We start from the raw sequence: 26943 nt of genomic DNA, 5'->3' as shown, positions 1-26943 counted from the left end.
ATATTTGATACTTAGTATATTTGGTAAATTTGCTGAGGACACCTTATACTGAAAATTTCAGCTTTCTAGCGTCATCCAGACCGAAGTTATGACGGGTCGAAAATACGGCGAAACACTTCGAGAAAAAGGTACTACGTAGCGCCCCGGCCGCCGTTTGGCTCGTCTTGGCGGAGGCACTGCCGTGCCCCCTGATCTATCGAGTTGCAGCACAGCAAAGTGACGTCACACGGGCGACTACGTTTAGATACCTATCTATGTTCTTGTTAATTAATGTTTATGAATTATTAACCACCATGACTGCGGTCGCCGGTCGGCATGTCTAATACAGTAATTGGTAACTATGCAGTGCTGCAACATTGTTCCATTATTAATTACTTAAACCATATCCGCAAGTAAAAAATCTCTATGCACTTTGTAATAAATATTAATACAGAAAGCGCCACGTCGCGTCGGTACCATCAAGATTCAAGATGAACCATGGGTATAGAGATAAAACACTTTTAGGTATATACTTTAACATACATTAAATTACTGTTTGCTTATTTAATTAATTCACAAATATAGCACAATGACTACCCACCATCCTCCGCGTCACCACTCACCAGCGAGTGTAGAGCCACCAAAACCGTCGACTCTTGGACAACGTCAGAGGGCGCTAGGCCGCGCACACACTATCAAGAAATCGTATAACAGTAGGTATATAGAGCTGAATCAAGTAACGAATGATTATTTAAAAAAAAAGAATATTAGCAATTTTTAATCATGACTAACATTCCCCTTTCCCCTCCAACTAAGCGTTAAGCTTGTGCTAGGAGTGGGTACGACAATAGTGCAACGGGTGGGGTTTGAACCACCGACCTTTCGGATTTCAGTCCGCTCCTATAACCGTTGAGCTATTGAGGCTTAAGATTACATTTTGCAATCTTTGCAATGTAGTTTTCCAATAGGATATGATGCAAATGTGACACATTCGGCGCAAACAATTCTATTAAGCATATCCGTAAATGATGGCCGCGTATCTGAAGCCGCGACCCGGCTCAGGACGTTCTTGAGATAGCTTCCAGAACGGTTCAAGGGGCAGCTTTTATCGCGACCGGACACCACCACAGGAATTGCAACTCTGTGCACTATATCATAGAATTGTTTGTTGCTTAGCAGATGATGTCATAAAATTGGGGGTCGCGATGTTATCTGGGCGCGGTCGTTATTTTCCGATCAGCGATGAACTGTTGAGTATGTAAGTAGGTATGTTTGCTCGGTTTGTGGCGCTCCGGTGAACTGGCGACGAGCGACCACTGATAACAGTGATGAAGTTATGGAAGCTATGATAACTGCTAAAGCTGTGTGCACAATTTTATTTTATAGTAGGTATTTTAAACTATCAGCTAAACTGCCAGAATTCTGGGCACAATGCCTTCCAAATGTGCCTTGGTCTGAGATGAAGCCCACAACAAACTTAGCCAGTTAAAACTAGCCGGCTACTAAGAAAAATTTTCCCGACCACAAATAGCTGTACCATATACCTATCTAATTATTATTAGGAAAATGTACCGAATGTCAAAGCTCAACTTTTGTAATCGTCTCAACCGATACACGTTTACTAAAACCTTCTCCTCTTGCAAGGAGGGTCACAAATCATGATTTTGTGCCCTCGTTTCCAGCGGCTCCTAGGCCTTCTAATGCTGCGTTTTCCGGTGAGTGGTCGCAATTCGTTACAGTTTTATTTAAAGTATATACCTACTTAATAAATTGAACACTTTGCGTAGTATACCTAGTACCTACTGCTGTTGGCCAGTGGGTTTTGTAATTACGAATAAGGAATTTGACACTATGCGTAGTTGCCGTTGTAACTCAGTGGGTATATCAGAAAAATGGAATTCCCCTTTCCCCTCCAACTACGTGTAAACTTCGTGCAGTTATATTTTATTGAAAGTCAGTTTTATAAGAGTCCCTCGATAAGTAATATTGTAGGAAATAAATTTTCCTCTCGACCTATGTCAGTGTACACTTAGCCTTATGCAATTCTGACTACATACGAACTCAATAATAAGATTTGTCGTCAAGTGGTCACAAGTATTGAACAAGGAGAGTAAAGGTTATCGCACACTTAATGGCTGCTGTATTGGTTTTCCATTTGTCCAAATTGTTATTGTTGATCATTCCTTTATTCCTCATTAATATAATGAGTTACAATTCTTCGAAATTGTTAGCGTTAATAACCTACTTTGGGGAATAATAATACCTAATGTTGCAGTTGTTATACAGCAGTATATAAGTACTCATAATAAATTAAATAAAAATTAAGTTATCGCGAAGCAAGCCAGTTTAGCAAGGTAGTTTTCATAGGTAGGTACCTATACCGACTTGGGTCAACATTACTTAACAATCGCAATTGACTGGTAGATATTATGCGTTATCACAACTATAGGCCACACGTCCCTTGAGATTAAATATAGTGTTTTAAATAAGACAAGTCATAAGGCGTTGCAGCTTACAAGGGTGTTGACGTGAAAATTACACTTTATGGGCAAAGGGTTGAGTCATGGTGTCGCGTCATCAAGTCTCAGAGCCTATAAATTACGATGTCAGCTTAAACAGGGGTTGTGTCTGCGACGGGGTGTCAGGGCTTCATTGACAGCTCAGCCGGTGACCTTTGTGCGGGGAGAGTCCATCGCCACACGACGAGGTCGGGAATTAAGTAATTGTGGCATTTATTCAGGGTTGAATTGAAACAAGCAAACATCGTTTAATTTTTATTTCTATGTATATTTTACTTAGAACCTACCCGTATTATAAATGCATTGGTGAGAACATGTGTGTAGGTTTGTCCGTCACGTTGTAACCGGAGGTACAAATTGACGTGACATAGCCTAGGTACTTTTATCCCGGAAAATAGAAGAGTTTCCCACGGCATTTCAAAAACTTTAATCCACGTGACCGAAGTCGCGGTCATCTGCTACAAGGTACATACTAGCAGATGACTGCGAATAGGTAGCTACTTTATTATTCAACAGAAAACATGAGGTATTTTCTTGCTAATTACCTACTGCTTTATTTTTCTAGTGGCTTATTTTTGAAAATACTCATTTTTAAATAATCGTTACGAAGCCATATTGTGAAGCATAATTTATTTTTTAACAAAAGCAATTTCTAACTAACAAGTAGGTACCTAGGTAGGATTTATTTTAAATTCTTAAGGCAAGGCAATAGATTTTATTTCTCGTAGAATTAAAATCATAACCTATTACCGCAAGTAAGTACTGGTGTAAGATAGCGAATTATAGCCCAGCTATCACCTCGTGCTGATAGCCAGGTCACAGGTCAAAGGTCGCAGAGAAGCCACGCCTCTCGCACCCGAGAGGAGAAGATTCCGTGAGCACTTTTATGTAAGAAAGGTGACATGGAAAGGTCTTCTCGGTAGAAGAATGGTCACTGTAGGATGCCCCTCCCCCCAAATTACCCCAAATGAAATAAGCAACATCTGTAGGAATAGGTAGAGCTTTTAGATTGGTATGACCACTTAATGACTAGGTATGTAGTAAACGTGAGGATTCCAATAGTTCGTTAAAATGAAGAAATTAATTAAGTTGTTAGTAGTGATCTAATAACATATCATAATAACACTATTTTATCAAAAAAACTATTATTAAATTTTTTGTCTGTCTGTCGGTCTGTTTGTTCTAGTTAATCTACGAAAAAGCTGGGCCGTTATTGACGAGATTTTCACTGACAGATGGCTGATGTTATAATAAGTAACTTAGGTTACATATTTTTAGTATAGGAAAATTAGAGTTTAGGGTTCCTCACAGAAAAGTATTTCCAGAAACTCCACTCGATAGCTTGTGATACTCAGGAATAATGAAGCTTTCTACTGGTGAAAGAGTTTTCAAAATCGGATCAGAAGTTCCAGAGATTACTTCCTACAAAAACAATACAGTATAGTATAATTAGTAAAGATAGTAATTATTTTATGCCTAAGTACTAAACTGTAAGATCGTTTTTCTTTAGTTAGGTACCGCGCCATCTATTCCAGCTACAATGAACTAACAACAAGCGCTGGAGGTTTTTAGTTTCACGTGTTGTTTCCTCGTGATGTTCATTTCCCACATTTTCCCACAAGTTCCCGCGTAATCACATAGAGGGCGAATTACTTACAATTTTAAAAATAAAATATTACTTAGCTGTACTGTACCTAAGTATATTAAAAAAAAACTAAAGTTTAACAAAAAAAAAATTAAAGTTTAAGAAAAAAATATGTAAATAAATTGCCTGAATTAGATTTTTAAAACTATTGAAAGTGGAAATCATAATTTCATTTTTATGAAGAAAATAATAAAATTATCATGTATATGGTATAGGTAGGTTGCTTAACTAGGTATTATAATTTGTATTTAGTGCAGAAGAATGTGCTATTCTATAATTTTTTCTTAATTAATCAATTCGTTTCATTTATCCTTTTTGAAAAGATTGAAATTCTATCTGGCGAAAACCTGTAAATCTGTAAATAGGTAAAATGAAATGGAAAACTGACCAAAGACCGCTCGGTAAAGTGGGTATACATAAATAACTCACTCCTTTGTCCGAGCCACTCTAATAATATAATAGATACAAGCAGTGATGTATGGTGCGGCCGGTCAGGGGTAGACAACGCCTGCCCGCCTCTACGAGGTGCTGAAATATTGATATTGTTCTCTATTATTCCATCTGTACGGGCGGTGGCCATCCATCTCCGAAATTGAATCAGACATCGAGATATTCTATTTATATTAAGTCCAATATAAGCTTTAAATACCTAACCTTCAGTCCTAATATTGAAAAATATCTTTTTTGAATTTCTATATACTAGTTACTTACCCTTCGACTTCAATCTCAGGTGCGAGTTACGAAGTTTAATTCTCATGAATTGTAAGTTTCGTAAAATCTCTTGGGCGCTGAGTAGGTAAGTAGTCGAGATTTAACAATTGCGCAAAACCGCGGGCCAGCGGTTGTGTCTGACACTGACGTTGTAATAATTAACCGTGAGCCAGTTCTTGTACCAGCCACCCGCAGAAATTACTTAGTTCTCATTTCTTTGTGCAGTGCTCGCCACTTATAGAGAAGGTACCTAAACTTGCTACGCTCAAACTCAGCTCCAGAACTTTAATCATTTTAAAGATGTCTGCCAAGGCTTGCATCTGTTGCAAAGGTCTGCCTATTCCAATTTCATTTGGAACTAAACATAGGAATTTTTCAATAAGTATAAAGTTGAAATAGGTTGGTTTCAATAATTACGATGTTCAAAAGGTCTGAAAAGTGTGTTTCTGACAGATAAATTAGTTTGCTTAGCGCTCACTGCTTCCGGGTATCTATGTCGAAGTTGTGCTGTCAGCGTCTGCACGGTCGTACCTAAGTACCTACTTGCATCAGGCTTCATTTTCCTTTAACAATACCCAGAGGACGAAGATATACGAGTACAATAACAAGTGTAAATTAAAAACAACACCCCCGACAAGTGAAGGTTAGAGTAACTAGAAAAGAGCTGAGAACTTTCAAACGGCTGAACCGATTTTCTTGGATTATAGCTAAGAACACTCGATCAAACCACCTTTCAAACAAAAAAAACTAAATTAAAATCGGTTCATTAGTTTAAGAGCTACGATGCCACAGACAGATACACAGATACACACGTCAAACTTATAACACCCCTCTTTTTGGGTCGGGGCTAAAAATAAAAACTGTTTTGAATTATGAATTCAAAACATTTTTTCACACAAAAATGTTGTGAAAAAAATGAGATGATGACATCGTCATCATCTGGATTTTCGACCATTGCCGGCCCACAGGTTTCCGCTCAGAATAACAAGAGTTTAGGTTACAGTCCACCACGCTGGCTAGTGTCGATTGGCAGACCTCACATACCTATGAAAACATTATGAAGAATTTTAAGGCATTCAGGATTTAATTGCTTAAAACGCACATAACTTGTAAGAAAAGTTGAAGATGTCTGCGCGGGATCTAACCGCCTAAATAGGAGGCCAAATAAATACTTGATATATGATATATTACAAAGTATTCGTAGTTTTGTAAACCGATGCCACATAAATAAATACACAGTTGTGAGATATAGAATTGTCGGCTGGCGCCATATAGGTACCCGCCACCCGGTTGGCATCAATAACCGCGATACAGCATCGATGAGCAAATAAAACGTAACGCTTTGCGGAAGTAGGAAGCCAAGGCTCCCCGAGCGCCCCCTGGCGGCCGCTTACTGCCCGTTAGCGTTAGCTTAGCAGCTCTTGATAACATACACGTTTGAGCTGTGCCAACTAAATCTGCACAGTTATGCCTGTGCAAACAGCTTTAGATTAAAAGAATTTCCTTTGCGGCTGTTACTGTAGTTGTGTGACTATAACTTGGATTTTAATAAGTACTACTTCATTAACTAAACTAAACTATTCGAATGGTACGCAATTAATTTGAATATTTTTAACGTACTTTCTAAGCTTACAATCACTTATCGTCTTCATCATTGTTGTTCATCTCAAACACAAGCCTATTATCTTGTAACATGTATAAAAGGATAGGTAATTAAACTGACTTGAAAAACTTGAAATTTTAGACTCTAGTTTTCTCTCACTCTCCTTTCCAGAAAGTCCATCCGAGTGAAGTCGAATGAGTCAGGTAGTCTATGAAGTACCAGCAATGCATAGTTGATAACAATAAGTAACTAATAACTAAAATGGACATCTTGTGCTTTCTGAGATACAGAGAGACAATCAACTCATTAAGTATAATATTAGGAGTATGTCGCAGGGAAATGTTAGAATGCAGCCTGAGATGCAGGGCGCTTGCCTAGAAGATGCTTATTCACTCTCGTCTTGAAGGTACCCATTATGACGTTAATGAATCTTATTATGTTATCGCAAAAAGGCTACCATAAATTATTTAACAGAACATTAGATGATAAAGGCGGAACCACATTATCCCCCCCCCCCCCCCCTCTCGCCCCCCGCGGAGATCTATATCCGTAATGGATGGATTCGTGAGTAGAACGAATGAATGGAACGATGACGCTGAGAGTCCTTGCAGGCGTCCTTACACATCCGCATTGTGGAGACGGAAGAAGCGAACCGACAGAAGCATTGATACACAAAATCCAAGACATTTACCGGAACCAAGTACAGTCAGCAACAAAGCAAGGTTTGCACCCTTTGTAGCTGACTGTACCTATCGCATGTCCGGAAGTTCTAATTTAAATTCTTTGTTTATTGTGAACTAGCTGATACCCGCGACTTCGTTCGCGTGGATGTAGGATTTTTAAAATTCCCGTGGAAACTCTTTGATTTTCCGGGATAAAAAGTAGCCTATGTGCTAATCCAGGGTATAATCTATCTCCATTCTAAACAGCTCAATCCGTCTAGTAGTTTTTGCGTGAAGGAGTAACAAACATACACACACACACACACACACACATACAAACTTTCTCCTTTATAATATTAGTGTGATATGGTAAGTAAATAGTGCAAATGTTACAAAAACAAAAAGATACATCAAAAAAAAGGTAAATACATACAGGGAAGGCTGTTGAGTTGAACTTACGACTTATGGACCAACATCGCCGACCCATAGGTCTCCTCTCCGAATGAGAAGTAAGTTAACTAATTATCAAACTCAGATTAGAAAACTTTATACCAAAATTGTGCTTTTTATCAACAAAGAGTTGACGAATGCTAGTAAAATATTTAGGTTCACTTTTAATTAAAACCAAAATATAATAAGAACTGTAAAAAACAGCTAGAGCTCAAGTCGGCGCGCGGCGGCGCAGCACGCCGCTGTTGCAAGTTTTAATATTCGCTGCTAAACTTACTTTTAAACCAGGTCACTTGTTCTTTTGAGCAAGTATTTGAAGCGATGGGTATTTGTTTTTATTGAGAATTAGGAAAGCATAAAAAAACTAAAAACTCGAAGATTAAATTATGAAATTATATCTAATGGTTTCTCTGTTTGTCACCAAAATACCTACTGTTTTATCGAAATATATAAAAGCAAAAGCTGACTGACTGACCTACTGAGTACTGAGTATCTACAACGCACAGCTCAAACCACTGGACGAATCGGGCTGAGGCATGCAGATACATAATATGACGGAGACATCCGCTAAGAAAGCATTTTTGAAAATAGGGATTTGAAATGTATGTAGGCCACGCAGGCAAAGTTGTGGCATATAAGCTAGTTGATCAAAAGTACGGGACCCGAAATACACTGGACTTGAATTTAATGTGGGCAACGAAAGGAAAAAAATATTTAAGTAGGTATATTCAATCCGGTAAACATATTAATACCCAATTTCTTCGAAAAGGATGAATGTAACGACTAATCAAATTCTCTTTATTGAGTAAAAAGGAAAAATAACAACGTAATGCTGCTTAGATTATAAACGTGATATTGAAAATGAACGAAAACACTAATTCTTATTCAGTCAGAGTGCTAAAAATATAGCGCCAAATACCTACCTACTATTAACTTTGTGAAATAATTTCCTGAAGAGAGACAAATTGGATTCTTAGCGAGCATAACAGCCTTTATTTGGGAAATAAAAGAAATGGCTCATAAAATGTCAAGGTTTAATATTGATTAACCTAATTACCAAGATTCTTTTGATTCTTCTAAATGTGATAAACCAATCAATCAATGATAGTTAAAAGATAACCATATTATAAAGATTATAAGAAGATTATAATTAGGTAGTTGTTAGGTATTATCATAGTTTGTGCAAAGCTATACTCTACCGACGGACAGAAATTAATATAGTATTCTCTCTTTTTGCGTAATCCCATACAAACGACAAAGACAAAAATCAATGGGCGTTAACCATTTTGAATGCAGAACAACCAATCGCAAACGAACCTATATTTTCGAGAGCTCTATATTAACTTCTCTCCGTGGAAGGAGCATAGCGCATATTGAAAATAGACCGGTTATTTGGGAATAATAAATCAGAGTCACAACAATAAATAACGAAGCAAGGCGCGGAAGCAACTGTCGCGGTGTTGACAAGGATCGACAATTACCGAACGACAGACGTCAAGCCGATCCGTAAACAACGGCAAACAACACCAAACAACGCCAAACTGCGCTCCGGGGTTTGATTAATATATTATTAATTTTATCCAATTTGTTCGTTAAGAAAAGGCAGGCATTCGCTTAACGTCGTGTTTGCTTCTAGAAGCCGAAGCTTCGTCAAAATATCAAAATTAGTGAATTTTGGAGTATTGTAGGAGTTATACATAGACCTATCAATCGAGTTATAATAGAATTTTGAAGGTATTTTAATCAATATGTCTATAGGTATATTATGATGAATGCGCCAGTGTGTTTGTTTGTTGGTTTATTGGTTTGTCCTTCAATTACGTCGCAAGGGACCGACCCACGGACGGATCGATGTAAGTAACTAGGTAATTCTTTGCATGATTATAGTTAAAACCTGGAGCGTAACATGGATGATTTTTATTCCAAAAAATCAAATTGTTCCCAAGAGATTTTTAAAAACTTTATTCAAGCGAATGAAGTTGCGGGAATCAGCAGTATACCAAAAAGCGAACTATTGTAAAAAGTGCCTGAAATATTGACTGTTTATTAACCTGGAGAAAATGCCGAAAGTGTGTCTGTTTTCTAGGTTGAGCGACGTGGAAGCAATGGCCCAGAAAATGTGGTAGGATATCAATCAATCAACGACCCAGAAAAAGTATCTACCTAATAGATATTTTTCTCCGTCCATTACTCTATCTTCGTTAATATAAACAACAAGGAAGCAAAAGCTTATTTTGCTATAATCCGCCAAACCAAAGAAATCTGTATGGTGCAACATGCAGCATGCGACATGCACCGCCCGCCCTCCCACTGAAAAACATGCAGGAAAAGCCATCCACCAAGCAAGCCACACGAACCACTACCACGCAGCACCACACAAATCCCAACACCACTCGACGCACGTTTCGCCCCGACACCGGAGCATCCTCAGGAGATGTACACCTTACGATGCGTAATTGCAAAGTAAGTTTGCTCAAAGTTGGAACTTTACCGATTGGTCGTAACGCCGCCGACTCGCCACTAAGCACACTGTTGTGACCACAGTTCAATCATCGAAGACTGCTGAATTTCTTGCTGACTCTACTCAGTAGGCTTTACTTTCCAAATTGGTGGTAGAGCTTGTCTTCTTGAGATGTCACAAAAGCCACAAGTATATGAAATAAATATTTTTGAACTTGGAAGAGTCGCCAATGAGTTAAAAATCTTGTCTCGCTCTTATAATATTATAAACATTTGTATGGAAATTTTTATAATTTTATTTCGTCATTTTACTTCAGCATTGTATTTATCAGATCAAAGTAGCATGGGTACGTGTCGTCATTATATACTAATTACCAAACATCCTGTATAGGTAGGTTTCACCATCATTAACAGCGTCTAATTAATATTATTATTATTACAGTGATAATTATAATATTCAATTCCTATTAAACGTAATAACATTATGGCTTACGTTTAAAGGGAATATTTTAGTGCTATATTCAGCTAGACTACAAAGAATTATTGTTAATTTAATGAAGGTAAGCTTTCTACTGAAATCTGTAATCTATTTCGTTCATTATTTAATCATCATTAAATCGGTGGATTTATTTCACAGAATTTCATAACTACGTATTGTGTTCATTTCGGGAACTAGTATGATTAATTTGTATTAAGGTACCTACTTACCCATTAAACATAATGAAGAAATTACAAAAGTAATAGACTTTTCGGAGTAGACAAAAATCGATATTAGCCCTGACACTTTTAACCCTCGGTCTGAGTAACGCTTCAGAGTTATCAATTATGTTACTACCATTTACTATCACTTGCTTTGTGAAAGAAAACTTCGTGAGGAAACCTGCATATCTTTGAGTTCTCCATAATGATCTCAAAGTTGTGTGAAAGCTGCCAATCTACACTTGTTCAACGCGGTAGACTGTGGCCAAACCCTTCATTCTGAGACTAGTGCTCAGTACTGAACCGGCGATAGTTTGACGACGACGATGATGATGATTTAAGAACAATCTTTGCAAGAAGCGCTCGCCGGGCATATTATTGTACCTATACAAAACCTGTACCTGTAATATTGTATAGTTGCGACAGGTCGAGATGGCAATGCGGGTGACTGCGGGTGTGTGGGGCGTTCCTCCGCCTAATACCCCGATTGCCATGTCGACCTGTCGCGTACTGTAAGTGTCTGTACTATAGACATTTGGCTCGAAATTCGATTACAAGACAATACCAGCAATTCTCCATTATACCTATTGAATGATGCTCGTAAGTTTACCTATCTTTATAATTATATTATGTAAAATACAAATCTCTTGAGCGGCATCTCTACATTGTTAAATCGTTTCAATTGACGACGTAGTGGGTAGGTAGGTTCTATTCATTTAATTTGATGATTAGAGACATTGCTTCGAATAATATTTACACTCTCATCAGAATAAATTAAATGGAATGATAAAGTGGGTGGTTCCTGAGTTGTTTCAGTTTGTCGAGTTCCCGCCAACTCAGAGTTTGTTACAACAATACGAGTACGCGAAGATAAAGAAATATTTGACGAACAGTTGAGCAGGTCGCCATAACAAAAAAAAATTCTGATAATGGCCATAGGCTGCCGCTACCTGACCGATTGCTTTCTTTACGACTGCCCAAAAAGATGTGTAATGTTTTCAGAGTTAAATAATGTGAGTTTCTTTATTCCACCAGAACTTCTAAATCTCTGAACAGATTTGAAAGCATGAAGAATAAATGTTTAGAGTTCTCAAATCATCTTAGATGACACTGGCTATAGGTTTTTTTTTAAAATCCAAGTTCATATATACTTTTGTTTAAGTTCTTAGTAAATCAAAAAAGAAAAAAATCTAGTTAGAACTTTTCTTCTAGGTAGGTTTTTAATATACTGGAATTTATAAAAGCCGTGATAGCGTAGTGGTTAAGGGACGTCCGCCTCCTATTCTGGAAGTCAGGGGTTCCATAACGGGTACGCACTTCTAACTTTTCTAAGTTATGTGCGTTATAATCAATTAAACATCACTTGCTTTAACGGTGAAGGAAAACATGGCGAGGAAACCTACATGCCTGAAAGTGCTCCATTATGTTTTCAAAGATGTGTGAAGCCTGCCTATGCACGCTTGGCCAGCGGGGCCGACTGTGGCCTAACTAAAGCCTCTTTCTGACAGTAGTGTGTCGGCGATGGGTTGATCATGATCATACTTAGTTTCTCGTTGGCCTTCTCAGCAGTCTGCGCTCTCAAACGGTGCGCGGTTACAATAGACACAAATAACCTTTTTAAAAATACACAAACACAAATAACCTCGGAGTGAACTCACAAGGGTGGCAATGTGGACTATCTGTTACGATAGGAATAAATAGATGAATAGACTTACACGCTCAACTCTTTAACTTAGCTATCGCATTAGGTTAGCCTGTAATGATAGTTTTAAGTGGTGAAAATAAATAAATAAATAAATAAATTGTGGCAGTTTCTTGGATGTGACTATTTAAAGCACTTCGTTTTATACCTATAAAGTTTACTGCTGCAAAAATAATATTTTCCTAGAATTGTGTTTTACACAATACTCCTTATGTAGCCTCCCTTTACTCGAGTTACATTATGCCATGCTTCCCTCCTTTGCATTTCCGTTATATTCAGGCGCTGTACTCACGTTTTATTATTTTATTCTTGTAGTCATTACTTGCACGCGTCTTTTCCATTTCCCAGACATGGCTGTCGCCTGCCACGAGCCCTTTTCGAAGGTCGTAAATTTTTTATTGATTATCTTTTGTCGGATTTTCCGTTCGTATCTTAGAGATTCGACAAGTTTGTATGAAATAAGATCCTTGAGTAATTTTTTTTATTAAGAAGTTGTTTTGTGTTCGGGAGGAAGATCGTACCGGTCTATACTAAGTGGGTAGTTAAGCAGTCCAGCGCATCAGTCCATACTGTATCAGAGCCATTTTATTTAAATTTATATTTAAACCATTAACGCTAAAATACGGCCGCTATTGCCCGGTCATGGACTTTCATCGGCAATCGTGTACCAGCTATAATATCGTGTTTATAGCGAAGCAGACAATAGACTGCGTGTTCCCAATGGAATGGTTCCCAAATCTGACACCTTCATTAATAACCGTTACTCCGACAACACTACCCCGCTCCATCTTCGTCGACTCCTTGCTAGTGTTAGTGTGCTACTCTCTAAGCGCACGAACTCATTTTCAACCTTGACCCAAATACGAAATTACGCTTACATATTAATATACGAAACTAGCTAAGGCCCGCGACTTTGTCCACAAAGATTCAGGTTTTGAAAAATCCCGTAGGAACCTTTCATTTACCGGAATAAAATAGCCTATGCCGGTCTTTTACTGTATCCATGCAAAAAATCACGCCGATCCGTAGCTCCGTCGCAGCGTGATTGAAAGATAAACCAACAAACACACTGTCGGATTTATATTATTAGTAAGCGTGGTTGATATAGCATATAGAAAACATGGTGAGGAAACCTGCATGCCTGAGAGTTCACCATGTTCTCAAAGGTGTGTGAAGTCTGGCAATCCGCATGGGCTAAACCCTTCTCACTCTGAGAAGAGACCCGTGCTCAGTAGTGGATCGGAAATGGGTTGATCATGAAGCATGGTTGGTATGTTAGACTTGGTGTCGACTGTAGTACCTATCTGTTGTGACGTCAGTCTCAATGAAGAGCAGAGCTGTTTACATAATGGCTTGTTAGTTTGGTGGATAAACTCCCTAACGAGCGTCGGAAGTGGCCATTATTTTAACTGACTAGATCTGCAGTAATGCCTATTGGTGCTATTGTGGTGCTAAACAAACCGATACTGCTGGAAGATGACGGTGAATTTTCCGTTCCTACTACATGAAGTTGAAAGAAAATTCGTGAAATTAACTGTGTTTTATCCGACTGCTACAGCGAAGCATATAAGGGTTTGACTTGTATGTGTATCCGTTTCTGTTTCTGTTTCTGTGTAGGTGACTCAAGGGCTCAACCGATTTTGATAAATAATACGTCGATAGATTTGTCTTGATGGCGCGAATGTCACTGGGTAGGTACACAGATAAAATATTTAGAATCAAAATGGCGGGTTTTATGCGCTTTAATGTGCGGTGCAGTGCAAACCGCAGTCGCGGATTTTTTAAACTCAGACATAGGCCTCTTATACATACTTCCACACGCTGCGGTCTTTTGGAAGGTCTGCCAACATACAGAATTAAAAAAGAACTATTTAAATACCAAACGATTAATATAGTATCGATTAGGTTTCCACCGAACCGAATATGTCTATTCGATACACAGTAGAATATAATATTATGTAAGTATAGCTATAGGTAAGACTTTATCCTTTTGATCAAAATTAGGTCGTTTAGAATTAGGTTAATCCTAATCATTACAGGTAGACATTAAACTGTCGACATAAGATTGTTTTATGTTCAGACATTAGATATTATGTTACAGGCTATGTGTGCAGGGTGTACAAAGTAGACACTGCCGGGGCAGAATTGATTTTACACTGAACCTCTTTTGGCAGATTTGCCTCAATTTTTAGTAAACCTTACCCTAGTGTGATAAAGTAGTATTTGTTTTGGGTATGAAAAGCATTTTTTCGTCACGCACTGTTTCAACAGTATCTACTCTGTGCGGGAACCATTTTGATAATGCTGCCTAGTGGCTCTAGAGTCTAGATAAAGCATTGTTGCGCGGGTTGTGCTTGGGACTTGCACTGCTGACTGAAGTTTAATCCATCAGCCGGGCGGTTCGCTTACCTACTCAGTGATCATCACTAAATGAAAACCATCAAACTCCATTGGTCGGTTTTCCATCGCTTCTTCACTGAGCGATGTAAAAACAATATTTCTTAGCAAACCTTTAATGGATTAAAAATAGCTGTCAAATGAGCTTGGTGACTTTCACTCAGTGATGGTCACTGAGTTAGTGAATCACCTGGTGAGCTTTTAGTCGTTCAGTAAGGTGGTACTGAAGCTATATTTACTTTGTCGATAATATTGACACAACATTGTTGAAGCGCTTTTTCAGAAAATAAAAGAATAGTTTTTATTCAAATAAACATATTATGTACAACTTATACAAGTATAGCGGAGCTTTGGCGGTAGCATGTACCTAAACATGCGTGCCAAAATCGTATAACCGTTGAAACGTGTGATCATTAACCAAACGCGAGTCGTTTCCTCTCAAAGGGTGTGTTCCCCAAATCGCAATTAGGGAGGAAGTTCCTTATCTCGTTTTGATTATTCTAAATGAATCCTCTCTACCTACTTCGATTTATTTCTATATAAAAAATAATATTACAGAAACCGACCTCCAAAACCACCACAAAGTAAATATTAATTTTTGTTTCTACACGTTGTTGAAGTCAGGCGAGCTTCTCGCTATAATTTCTAGTTTTATTATGCTATGCGTTACAGACTATGGCCTTAACCAAACCCTTCTCATTGTGAGAGGAGACCCGTGCTCAGTAGTGGGCTGGCGATAGCTTGATCATGATGATGCTGTATAAAGGGAACCTCTGTGCGCAGCTTTCTAGGTCCAAGGATTTCGGCTGAGCGTTAATGTGGAGTGAGTCGGTACTTTTCTTTTTATTGTATGAAAGACAACTGATATATTTCGATTGGCCATCGGCACAAGCTAGTAGATATTATGCGTACGGTAATACTCTAGTTACATTAGGCCCGGAGCCGGTAGTGAAAGCAGTAGTCCTACTAATCGGTTTACATTAAATTGTAGGTATATTATAATAAAATTAAAGCTAGTATGTACGTCCGTTCGCTCCGATGGTATGAGTAGGTAACGAAGGCCGCGAGGGTAGTCTGCATTCGACATATTACGGCGTTATTTGATTCGGCCGCCACGTTTCAATTTTGTTTCTCAGAAAATACAAATAAGGTCTGGGTCCCGGGATCTCGCTCTATGTACTGTGTGACCGCCGAGGGGAGTTTGTTAAGCCGTCTGTCCCGGTCAACATCACAAAAGCCGGCCAATGTGGTAGATGCATCGGATATCCATTTGATGGCTTTAGGTGTCTCAAACAACCACAAAGCTTTTGAAACCCGCAGCTTTGTGCTTCAAAGCAACGATTTTATATGTCCTCTCAATACTATCTCTCGTATAGCTTCATTCTACTACGGATATTTTGTGAAATGGTTGCCTTATTGGAAAACTAGTTGATGCCCTAAACTTCGTCCGTATAGATTTTGGTGTCCAAAAATTCTATTTGAACTTTTTCATTTTCCGTCAGTTTTTTAACCTTATCTATGCAAATAATCATGGCAATCCGTTACTTCGTTGCCACGTGATTGAAGGACAAATTAATAAATCAACAAAAACACATTTTCGCATTTCATTATAAGTGTAATAGGTAATAACAACGGTGCCCCTAATTGCCGATTTGTTCTCAACTGATCAGGGGGCACGGCAGTGCCCCCGCCAAGACGAGCCAAACGGCGGCCGGGGCGCTACGTACCTTTTTCTCGAAGTGTTTCGCCGTATTTTCGACCCGTCATAACTTCGGTCTGGATGACGCTAGAAAGCTGAAATTTTCAGTATAAGGTGTCCTCAGCAAATTTACTAAATATACTAAATATCAAATATCTAGCTTTTATGGTTACAGATTTATTGATACCTAAAATACGCCGATTTCGTCCCTCACTGATGATCATCAAAACCTCTACTCAAAACCTCTAAGGTACTTCCCGAAGTCCTAGAAGACTGAAATTTGGTATGTAGACTAGAAATTGACTACAAACTACAGGAAAATTAATAAATTGGAAATGCCCCCCCTCTACGCCTCTTACGGGTGAAGCAAATCTGTAAAATCTGTCGCTAGAAAGCTGATATTTTCAGGATAAGATGTCCTGGGCAGATTTATTAAACGCATTGAGTATCAATTGTCTAGCTTTTATAGTTTCAGATTTATTGACAGTCAAAACTTCTAGTCTGTAATTCTAGGGTACTTCCCGAAGTCCTAGAAGACTGAAATTTGGTGTGTACACTAGAAATTGCATACAAACTACAGGAAAATTAAGAAATTTAAAAATTTCCCCCTCCACTCCCACGTATGGGGGAAGCAAATTATTTGTAAAGTCTATCGCTAGAATGCTGATATTTTCAGGATAATATGTCCTTGACAGACTTATCAAACGTGCCAAGTATCAATTGTCTACCTGTTATGGTTTCAGATTTATTGCCATTCAAAACCCCTCTAGTCAAAAGTTCTAAAATACTTCCCTAAGTCCTAGAAGACTGAAATTTGGTATGTAGGCTAGGGATTTCATTAAAACAACAGGAAAATAAACTTTTCCCAGTCTGTACATTTAAAAAATGTGTTTCCTGAAGTCCTAAAAGACTGAAATTTGATATATCTGCTTTAAAATTGAGTTGCAAGATTCCACCCAAACAAACATAGTTACATACATTGCAAGAATAAAAGCTTTTAAAAAAAGAGGTAACGATAGAGAGCGGGCCATGAAAATGATGTAGGTACCTACAAAAAATAGATCCAAAAAAAAATCTAGGGCACCTGCCAAAAAGAAATGAAATCCCACCAAAAACATTTCATGTAAAATGTTGCCAAGACTCACAAGTTCATAATGCTTTCACTGTTAAAAAGTGATGAGATCTCTAGTAGAGCCAAGCCCCTAGCTGAGCTTAGAATTGCGCTGCCCATGGGACCTATCCCAAGTCCAAAGTATATAGCTCTTAAATGCTCTTGAGTATATCACATTTATAACAATAAAGAACAAATAACTCTACTTACAAGCTCTGATTTTACAAACCCTAAATCTTGATTAAAAAAGTACGGCTTGGCCGTTTAATGTTCGTGAAAGCATTACATGGCATAACATATTATATTAAGGTCATAAGGAATAGTTTGTTCGACAATTACTAATTTTTATTATACTTCATGATTGTCGCACAAGCTATTCCGGGCTTAAATGTCATATCAGATAAAAGTACCACGAACATTAAACGGCCAAGCCGTCCTTTTTTAACCAAGATTTAGGGTTTGTAAAATCAGAGCTTGTAAGTAGAGTTATTTGTTCTTTATTGTTATAAATGTGATATACTCAAGAGCATTTAAGAGCTATATACTTTGGACTTGGGATAGGTCCCATGGGCAGCGCAATTCTAAGCTCAGCTAGGGGCTTGGCTCTACTAGAGATCTCATCACTTTTTAACAGTGAAAGCATTATGAACTTGTGAGTCTTGGCAACATTTTACATGAAATGTTTTTGGTGGGTTTTTCTTTACCACATTGTTGTCGTTGTTCAATCGAAACACGTCTACTGCTGGACATGGGCCTCTTGTGGCAATTTCCACACTCAATGATCTGAGGTTGCTTATGTCCAGTAGGTCCCTGCAAACCCAAACACAAAATATTTTTGAAAATTTGTAGACATTACATACTTTTTGAATATCAGTATTGGATTTAACAACTACACTGAAATGAAGCCATTGCTGCTGCATTGCTTATAACTTATTATAATATTATGGTCCAGTTGTCACAAAATTTACCCAACCGTTTTACAGACGATGGCATTTAATGGCAGTAAACAGAGTTTTAGCGTACCTCTTGTTAACTCAAAAAGAAATGCGACCCGAAAAAACATCCATTTCGTGAAATACTTATTATGCCAATTTTATGTCAACCAGTCATTTGCTTAGCTTTAAGATCGCTAAAACAGATAATTTTCTGCGAAAGCACAATATATTGTTGTTTGTCCTTTGTGCGATAGGAGTAGATTGGAGTCGTTCCAGCGTCATAACACAATGACATTAACGGTAAAGATCACAGTTACGCGCGCGTAAAGGTTAACGAGGGAATAAAGTTCGCTTACAACCTGCCTATAAAATGATATATAAATTAGCCGCTTGTTGACTATGTGATACGATCGCAAGCGACGACTCCTTTGACGAGCTCTTATAATTAATATAAGGTCCCAGGTTCGATTTTTTTATTCCGATACAAGTTAACTGTTGACTGCGATCTTGCCTGATGGTAAGTGATAATGTAAGAGTGCAGACCTTTGCCTTTACTATCTTGCCTTTGTTCGCCTCGCTGATTTTTAAACAAAAGCTTTGGAATAAAAGTAATAATATACAGATCTAATTTGCCTAATTTTTTTTTTCATTGCTCTTATAAACACCTATAACTACTACGAAAACCAAACTATTGTATAGTTTTTCTTTACAGTCATTTTAGAGAACATTGCACTTTCTAGTTGTATAATTATTATCTCCCTGTAACGTAGTTATAAGTTCTCCATAGTTCCAGCTCTCACTTGAGGTTCGTGTACTGGGGAGGTAGGAACTGGGAAGGTAAGGAGATAGGTAATTGTGCTCTCGCGTGAGTGGCTGGCTAACAATGACTTCTTCCATTGTCTTTCCAGTAGGTATCTAATTGGTAACAGAATGTTGTTTTTTATTTTACTTTTCTGTGACTAGTAGGTATGAATACCTTATTCGTTGGATGCATTTTTATTACGTCAAAATAGATAGAATAGGTAATATCAGCTGAGCGATGATATTGCTAGATGATTTAATTTTGTATCAACATCGAAGCTAAAAATGTTATATCTTGAACTAGCATACATGCTAAAGAACAGCTTTTTCAGGCCCAAAACGCCTTTAAAATTGAACACAAGTGTAAATTAAAAATTTATAACACCCCCGACAAGTGAATGTTACAGTAACTAGAAAAGAGCTGATAACTTTCAAACGGCTGAACCGATTTTCTTGGATTATATCTAAGAACACTCTCGATCAAGCCAGCTTTCAAACAAAAAAAAACTAAATTAAAATCGGTTCATTAGTTTAGGAGCTACGATGCCACAGATAGATACACAGATACACAGATACACACGTCAAACTTATAACACCCCTCTTTTTGGGTCGGGGGTTAAAAATGACATCAAGAACGAAATTCAAAGAAATTGGAAGGACTAGCTGTACGTAATTATTATTATTTGCCACAGCTTGCATCCATGCAAAAATCACTTCACACATTTCGTTTGAATTACAGCGATGATAGTTATTTTGCTTGCAATTAGACATCGTAAGGTCTACATCTCCTGAGGATGCTCCGGAGTCGGGGCGAAACGCGCGTCGAGTGGTGTTGGAATTTGTGTGGTGCTGCGTACCATACAGATTTCGTTGGTTTGGCGGATCATAGCAAATTAAGCTTTTGGTTCCTTGTATAGTCATTTTTTACTAGCTGATATCCGCGACTTCATCCGCGTGGATTTAGGTTTTCGAAATCCCGTGGGAACTCTTTGATTATCCGGGATAAAAAGTAGCCTATGTGCTAATCCAGAACTAGGGATTGCAATCCAGCAGCATTTTCAATCCAGCTGGATTTTTGCTGGATTGAAGCAAATCCAGCTGGATCCAGCGCGGATCCAGCACTTATTGATTTTTCAAAGAAATTTAACATTTTTTTTCGTTTTAACCGTATAAACTTTAATAACTAACTACCTATATTTGTTTGTAGTTATAATATGAGGTTCTTATCTATGTAAAAAGCGTTTTATATGGCAAAAAAACTTTTTTTAATGAAATTAAGTATGTATATAATCAATCGAAGTATGTACCATTCATTATCTACACACTATCGCCATTTTATAGGTAATTCATTGATTCCATTGCTGAAAAAATTGTGGAAGCGAGAATCAATAACATCTTTGGAGGCAATAGAACCTTTGAACTGAATCGAAATTGAATTTTTTTCCTTGCTAGAAATTGTCTAAGTTCCGAAAAAGTGTTTGTTGGAGTAATGTTCGGGGAGTATGGAAGGTGTTCCCAATCACAGCTCCTTAATTTAGCGATCGTCTGTCGTAATATATAAGGTCTAGAGCTTAACCCTTAAGCAGCAATGGACTAGAGCAATTATTGACCAGTCTCAGTTGTTTAGCGGCTAGCTTTTCTATCGAGGTTTGCAATTGTTGACAATAGATATCTGTCGTAATCGTCTGGCTAGATCTTAGGAAGCTGTAGTGTATGATGTCAGTACTGGTCCACCAAACACTCAAAAATAGCTTTTTATGAGTCAACTTTCGCTTGGGATAGGAATTGGCCGGGTTCTGCTGGGTTCAACCACTGTGATGAGCGATTCTGATTGACGTACTTGCAGATCCATTTCACATTACACTCTGACGTGGTTTGCGGTGGATCCTCTTCCACAATCATCTTTTAATACTTAGCTGTCAACTAGGATCTCCAAGGGGTTTATTTTGCAGGTCAAAATAATTTCCAGAACGAAAACATTGAACCCAAAAACGTACCTTGCTTTCTTTTTACAGTAACTTCCCTTATACACATCATTAATCTGAAATAGCTATTCATAAGTACTTGTTTTACTAACTTTGTAGGGTTCTCAGTTTCTCAATCTCACTAATTTTCGAAATTAAATTGCGTAGCCTATCCCAATTCCCACATAAAAAATCTTTATAGAAGCTGAAGTTATAATCTAATTTCAGACTTAACAATCCAATCATTTCTGTTACAGTTCTTTTATACTTTTCTGAAAGAAATTCTATGGTTTTTGCGCGAAAAGAAAGTTAGTTACTTGTTTTTAGCTGACTGCGGATCCGCACCGCTGGATCCAGCGTCAGATGCTGGATCCAGCAAGCACCAAAAACGTCCTGGATCCAGCTGGATTGCTGGATTGCGGATCCAGCATTGCAATCCCTATCCAGAACCAACTCCTTATTCATTATCGTAAATGTTTTATGATTGGTTTCTCCGAACTTATTTAATTCATTGCCTGCCAGGAAGCCGTCTACCTTTCCCATCAATCTGCGTTCAGAGATTACGCTTTGTAGAAGCCATCTAAGAGAATAAATCCTCTCGTTCCTCACAGTGCTGGAATTGTTTTAATACCGCAAACAGGAGTTCGACGTCGACCGGCGTCGCGAGTGGTCGTGCGTGCGACCTCGCCGAGCAAAACCTCTTTTTTTGTAAATAACAGAAAATTATGTGTCAGTGTTTAACAAACAGTTGTGCCAGTGTTTAAGTTTTTTTTTTTTAACGCACTGGATTGCTATCGGACCAGAGACAGTGCAGCCTGATTCGGCCATACGTGTTTTAAACTTTCTAACTACCCTCAAGTACCCTCATACCGCTAACAGTGAAAAAACTTTAATAAATATTGACCTCAATAGTAGTATTCATATAGTGGTAATAATTGCAATTAATTAAGTGTTAAAATTTTATTTAATAAATAATTATATTTTGACCCAAATTTCAAACAAGCGAAGCCAACATTACGAATAGGTTCGGATTGTACGAAGTGAATAAGTAACACCCATTGCCATCTATCGGATAACGGGCACATTACCTAAGAAAGTTGATTGGGTTCCTAAATCGATTTGGAAATGACGCGGTGCGGTGCTTGTGGAAAGTTCCTGTCGCCGGTAGGTGGCGCTAAATGTAGTTCATGTCCAACCTTATATCACAAAGCGTGTATTGGGATTCCAGAAGCAGCACAAATTGCTCAGGGTTGGATGTGCCCGGAGTGCAAAATGAAAATACCTAAAACTGGAAATACGGCGACACCCGTTAAGCACGCCAGCAGCGATTACCAGCTGGATACCTCGGTTGCTCCAGAAGGCTCTATGATGGAAGATGATGCATCAGCTGCATGCGATGACAGTCAAGTTGCTCTAAATGATACGGTCTTTGATACCACCCAGCCACTGGATTTGGCCCTAGAAATGCGCCTTTTCCGCGAGGAGCTTAGAGAGGTTAGGAGGGAGTTCAAGGAATTTCGTACCGAACTACTTGACATGCGAAATATCATCACAGGCTGCAATCGGCGCATCGACGATATAGAGGGGAGAGTAGGGGCACTAGAAAAAGGAGCTCTGGGAATGGGTCAGGGGGGACCAGATAGAGTCGTAGAGCTGCGTGTGTTGGAGGAAACCGTAGCTCTGCTGCAGGAAGAGCTCAACGAACGAGACCAGGAGCTTTTGCAAGCAGATATAGAGTTCACTAATTTGCCAGAAGTGAAAGGAGAAAATCCTATCCACATTGTCACGACTCTAGCTGCAAAACTCGGTGTAGACCTGGACAGTAAGGATGTCATCTTTGCAGAGAGAGTTGGTAAATCCAATGATAGCGCAGCTCAGTCGAGTAGCGGGGGTAGAGGTAGGCGTCTGGTGGCGAGACTGGCGCGGCGCAGCCTTAGGGACGAGCTGCTCCAAAACGCGCGGGTTAGGCGCGGGGCCACAACGGAGGATATGAGCTTCGACGCACCGGCCAGGCGCTTTTATGTCAATGAGAGGCTGACGAAGAAAAACCGGCATCTTTTCTATCTTGCGCGGGAAGCAGCGCGAAAGATGCAGTGGAAGTATACGTGGACCAAGCGTGGGCGCATCTACGCGCGAAAAGGTGAAGGCCAGCCGGCTCACAGCATTAAGGTAGAGACAGATATCGCTCGTGTTTTTGGTGCCATTCAGGTTGGTAGAGTTTAAGAAATCGGGCACTGTTGCAAATAACTTTAAGCATATATTGTACTGTTCTGCTGCTCAAGTGTATGTATTTCTCGTTATGTTTGTATGTTTATTTTTGTGCATGAAATTTTCTTGGGACGGATGCGTGTTTATGGCGGGCAGGACAACTGTGGATACTTGGGGCTGGAAACTAAGAAAAAAAGACCTGGTTAAAGTAAAAGAAGAAGATTTAGATCGAAACATTATTTTTAGCACTACTATATATTATTCTAGACATAAAATCTTACTTCAAACTAACACATTAAAAAACGGCTTTTCAAATATTAAACTAGTCAACGGTCTAATGGGCCAGTATAAATTTATGTTTTCAAGAAAAATAGAGGTCCGTTTATTGCGACAAATATGTCTTAAACTCATTACACAAAGGGTATGCCACATTATAACTAAGAGCCACATCAATTTCGCAAATCAAATTATACTTTTTATCTCAGTTCACAATCAGGTGATAGAGCCTAAATATGAAGGTTAAGTCGAAGTACATGAAGGTTGGACTGTTTAATGCAGGCTCACTCGGAACCCGGCACGATGAATTCCTAGTGGCAATGAGTGACATCAAAGTAGATCTAATAGCTATTAATGAAACCTGGCTGAGGGAGGGGGAGGAAGGGCTTGCTCCGCAAGTACCGGGCTACCGCCTTCTTCACACACCGCGGCCGCCACATATAAAAGGAGGACGAGGAGGTGGAGTAGGATTCTATATAAAGAAGGGCTTAAGGGTCACTATTTGCGAACATCCAAATCCTCATTCAGTTGAACAGATGTGGTTAAGTTTAAAAGCCGGTAGTAAAAAGATTATGGTAGGGACAGCGTATCGTCCACCGTGGCAGGATGTTGAGATATTTATTGACTCTATCACCCAATCACTGACTCTATTCTCAAGCTATGAAAATATAATACTCTTGGGAGATTTTAACATCAATCTACTAAACCCGTTAGATAGCAAAACTAAACTTTTTAATGATTTCTTAAATTACATAAACCTTAACCAAGTTGTCACAGAGCCAACTCATTTTACCGACCACAGTGAGACCTTGATAGATTTAGTCTGCACAGATGCCTCAACCCGGGATGTAGAGGTGAGTCATGTAAAAGAATTAGGTAACCATGCCATTATAACACTCTTATTAAACCTAAAGAAGGCTAAAATAGCTCCTCGATGGATCTCCATTAGACCACTAAAGGATATTATTGCCGAAGACTTTAGTGAAGATTTAAATAGAGTTCCATGGAAAACTATTAACCGGTTGGATAATATTGAAGATATGGTGTCAGTATTTCACAATTATATTTTAACTTTATTTGACATGCATGCTCCCACAAAAAAGATACAGTTAAAGGAACAATCATGCCCCTGGATAACTCACACTATTAAGAAAATGATTATGTTGCGCAATCAAAGTCATTCTCGATATAAAGCATCAAAAAAGGAGACACATAAAGAGTACTATAAGAATTTTAAAAAGATTGTTTGGGAAGCAATAGAAGCTGAAAAAAGTGCTTATTTTAAATTTTATATAAATCAATGTATTAATAAACCTATGTTGTTATGGAAGAACCTAAAAAAAAATGTAGGGATAAATAAAAAACAGGAGTATGAAATACCAACGAACTTATGTGACCCGGAGAAAGTAAATAATCATTTTTTGAACATACCATATAGTGAGAGACCCACACTGTCTAACCTTACATACTATGAATTCAACAGGTTTGGGCCGAATACTTTTAACCTAAAAACGGTAACTGAAGCAGAAGTTATAAAAACCATAAAAGGATTAAAATCGAACGCACAAGGCATTGATGAAATCTCGTTACAAATATTGCATTGTACACTTCCACAGAGTTTAAGTACTTTAACAGCTATTATAAATAAATCCATCACAAGCAGCACATTCCCAAATGCATGGAAAACTGCAATAGTTAAACCTCTTCCAAAAGTAAATATTCCAACCAGTATGAAAGATCTTAGGCCTATCAGTATTTTGCCATGCATATCTAAGATCTTAGAAAAACTTGTATGTGCCCAAATGACATCTTTTGTAGAGGAAAACAACATTTTACCAGCTCACCAATCAGGATTTCGGAAATGCCACAGTACAGCGACCGCAATGATGGATGTAATTGATAACATCCTGACAGCGCAAGATCAGGGCATGGGAACTATGCTGGTGCTGCTTGATTTCTCTCGAGCATTTGATTCGCTCGATACCACTCTATTATTGTCAAAGATGTCTTATTATGGATTTGGAACGTCAACCTTAAAGTGGTTAAATAGCTTCCTCAGTGATCGGGCCCAATCGGTGCATATAGACCAAAGTGATGGTAGTCAATTGATTTCATCAACGTCCCCAGTTCTACGAGGAGTGCCTCAAGGATCTGCACTCAGTCCGTTGCTTTTTGCTGTATATACAGCAGACATAGTTAACTGTTTCTCCAACTGCAAATACCATCTCTATGCTGACGACGTACAACTATATTTCTCATTCAAACCACAAGACGCAGCAGACGCAGAAATCAAAATTAATGAAGATTTAAAAAGAGTATCCATCTGGTCAGATAAAAACTCTTTATTATTGAACCCTCTAAAGTCTAAGTGCATGATACTAGGAACTAATAAGATGACGAAAACGATCGAATCTCTCAATCTACAAGTTAAAATAGGAAATATTAGTGTAGAAAGAGTAACTGAGGCAAGAAACTTGGGAGTAATCTTTGACTCAAACCTACACTTTGAATCACATATCTTGAATATAGTCAAAAATTGCTTCTACAGATTAAAAGTACTTTATAAGATAAGACCTTACTTAAGTGTAGAAGTTAGAATTCGGATATGTGATTCACTAATCTTGTCCAAGTTAAACTACGCAGACACAGCATACGGGCCTTGTCTGCTTGGAAGAACCAAGAAGTTAGTACAGAGAGTCCAAAATGCATGCGCTCGATTCTGCTTTTCCATTGCTCCTCGTTCTCATATCAGTCCCTATCTCAACAAAGCAAACCTATTAAATATGTCAGCTAGAAGAAATCTGCACTTGGCTACTTTGTTGTTTGGGGTTATTTCCACTGGTAAACCAGAATATCTTTTCACGAAGATTAAGTGGGCAAGGCAGCACAGTAGGTATGCGCCAAGAAATTCGGCGTGTCAAATAGCCGTGCCAAGGCACAGGACCGCCGCATTTCGAGGGAGTTTCAGGCTTGCTTTCTCCAGGATCTGGAACATTATCCCACCGCCAGTGCAGAACCTCAAGTCAGTATTTGCTTTCAAGTCTAAGCTTAAAAAGATACTATTAGAAAAGCAAAAGAGCTTGGAAGCACTTACTTGAGTTTACTTTTTTATCATCAATCCG

The sequence above is a fragment of the Maniola jurtina genome, chromosome 3 (assembly GCF_905333055.1).
Source record: "Maniola jurtina chromosome 3, ilManJurt1.1, whole genome shotgun sequence".
Classification (NCBI taxonomy): domain Eukaryota; kingdom Metazoa; phylum Arthropoda; class Insecta; order Lepidoptera; family Nymphalidae; genus Maniola; species Maniola jurtina.
Note: the sequence above shows the minus strand (reverse complement) of the source record.